The following is a 2,473-nucleotide window of genomic DNA, read 5'->3' on the forward strand; positions in this document are numbered from 1 at the left end:
ATGCCCAATAAATATCTATGTAGATGCAGTAATAGAACATTTCTGGCAATTTTGACTTTCAGTATTCTACTCTGGGGTACCCAAAGGCACGTTGTTATTACAAGACTAGTGTGTCAGTTTGGGATTTGGAACATCTGACCTTTGGTTACCTAATAGATCTCTGTCCACTGGACCCCCACTGTGACCCCCAAGTTGGCCAGTTGAATTCTGTATGAAGATTCCATTTTCACCCAGCCAATACATTTTGTCTTCAACCAATTCTGTTTTTGGTTTCTCATTTTAGAAATTCAGGAGTCCTCGAGGCATCGGTGCTCTGTAGTGTTAGAACCTTGTTGCTTGTCGGCCTGTGGCGCGTGCGCGGACATGGCCTCAAACATCTATACCCAACAAGCAACCCAAAGCTATGGGGCCTACCCAACTCAGCCTGGGCAGGGCTACTCCCAGCAGAGCAATCAGCCTTACGGGCAGCAGAGTTATGGTGGCTACGGCCATTCTGTGGACACTTCGGGCTATGGCCAGAGCAGCTACCGTAGTTCGTACGGACAGATGCAGAACAGCTATGGCACACAGTCAGCTCCCCAGGGATATGGCTCAGCTGGTGGCTATGGCAGTAACCAGAGTTCTCAGGCGTCTTAGAGGCAAGAGTCTTCGCACCCTGGCTATGGCCAGCAGCCAGCTCCTAGCAGCACCTCGGGAAGTTATGGTGGCAGTTCTCAAAGCAGTGGCTATGGGCAGTCCCAGGTGGAGGCTGTGGCCGGCTGTCTGGCTATGGTGGGCAGCAGCAAGGCTGTGGGCAGCAGCAGAGCTATAACCCACCTCAGGGCTACGGGCAGCAGAACCAGCGCAGAAGTGGCAGCGGCGGCGGCGGAGGGGGTGGCAGAGGGAGCTACGGCCAAGATCAGCCCTCCATGAGCAGCGGCGGCGGTGGCGGTGGTTATGGCAACCAGGACCAGGTTGGTGGCTATGGGGGAGGCCAGCAGGACCGTGGGGGCCGTGGCCGGGGTGGTGGCGCTGGTTACAACCGCAGCAGCGGTGGCTATGAACCCAGAGGTGGTGGAGGTGGCCGTGGAGGCAGAGGCGGCATGGGCAGAAGTGACCGTGGTGGTTTCAGTAAATTTGGTGGCCCTCGGGACCAAGGATCACGTCATGCCTCTGAGCAGGATAATTCAGACACCAACACCATCTTTGTGCAAGGGCTGGGCGAGCATGTTACAACTGAGTCTGTAGCTGATTACTTCAAGCAGATCGGTATCATTAATACAAATAAGAAAACAGGACAGCCCATGATTAATCTGTACACAGACAAGGAAACAGGCAAGCTGAAGGGAGAGGCCACGGTATCATTTGATGACTCACCTTCCACCAAAGCAGCTATTGACTGGTTTGATGGTAAAGAATTCTCTGGGAATCCTATCAAGGTCTCATTTGCTACTCGGTGAGCAGACTTCAGTCGGGGTGATGGCAATGGTTGTGGAGGCCGAGGGCGAGGAGGACCTATGGGCCGTGGAGTCTATGGAGGTGGTGGCAGCAGCAGTGGTGGCCGAGGAGGATTCCCCAGGGGCGGTGGCGGTGGCGGAGGACAGCAGCGAGCAGAGGACCGGAAGTGTCCTAATCCTACCTGTGAGGACATGAACTTCTCTTGGAGGAATGAATGTAACCAGTGTAAGGCCCCTAAACCAGACGGCCCAGGAGGGGGACCAGGAGGCTCGCATATGGGGGGTAACTATGGAGATGATCGTCGTGGTGGCAGAGGAGGCTATGATCGGGGTGGCTACTGAGGCTGAGGGGGTGAGCGTGGGGGCTTCAGAGGGGGCCGGGGTGGTGGGGACAGAGGTGGTTTCAGCCCTGGCAAGATGGACTCCAGGGGTGAGCACAGACAGGATCGCAGGGAGAGGCCGTACTACCCTGGCTCCTGAGGCCTTGGAGCAGCTTTCTTCCTGTACCCAGTGTTACTGCCCTCATTATTTTGTAACCTTCCACCTCCTGATCACCCACGGGTTTTTTGTGTCCGACTATGTCACTGTAACCATTCCTCTGGTTCCCATTAAAAACCATCATTTTAGTTAAATTTTCTTCCTTTTCCCCCTCTTCACTCTCCTGGAGCATGAATGTCCAGATCAAGAACGTGGGGAGTGTTTCCTCTGTTCAGATCAACCAACCTGCCTTGTGGGAACTGGAATAAATTTGTTCCCGCTCGGCAGGAACTAGAATAAAGTGTTTGATACTTGGTTCATGGGGGAAAAAAAAAAAAAAAGAAAGAAATTAAGGTGATTTGGTGGTCCCTGCCATAGCCAAAACTTCTTACTCATAACTACATCTTTTGAATTTTTCCAGTTATTAGCAGGTGGCCCACCTTTCTTCTGCAAACTTCCATGTGCGACATGTGGAGGAAAGTCAGCATACAGTTGCTACTGGTTACCTATTTTGATGCTTCCCAGGTGGTTAAGAACCCACGTACTAATGCAGGAGACAC

At 53.0% G+C, this 2,473-nt stretch overlaps 1 pseudogene; it reads left to right on the top strand.

Moving 5' to 3' along the window:
• Window positions 1–312: 312 nt before the first annotated feature.
• On the top strand, window positions 313–2,068 carry LOC138423122 (RNA-binding protein FUS pseudogene; annotated as a pseudogene).
• Window positions 2,069–2,473: the final 405 nt, after the last annotated feature.

The sequence above is a fragment of the Ovis canadensis genome, chromosome 18, assembly GCF_042477335.2.
Source record: "Ovis canadensis isolate MfBH-ARS-UI-01 breed Bighorn chromosome 18, ARS-UI_OviCan_v2, whole genome shotgun sequence".
In the NCBI taxonomy this organism is placed as follows: Eukaryota; Metazoa; Chordata; class Mammalia; order Artiodactyla; family Bovidae; genus Ovis; species Ovis canadensis.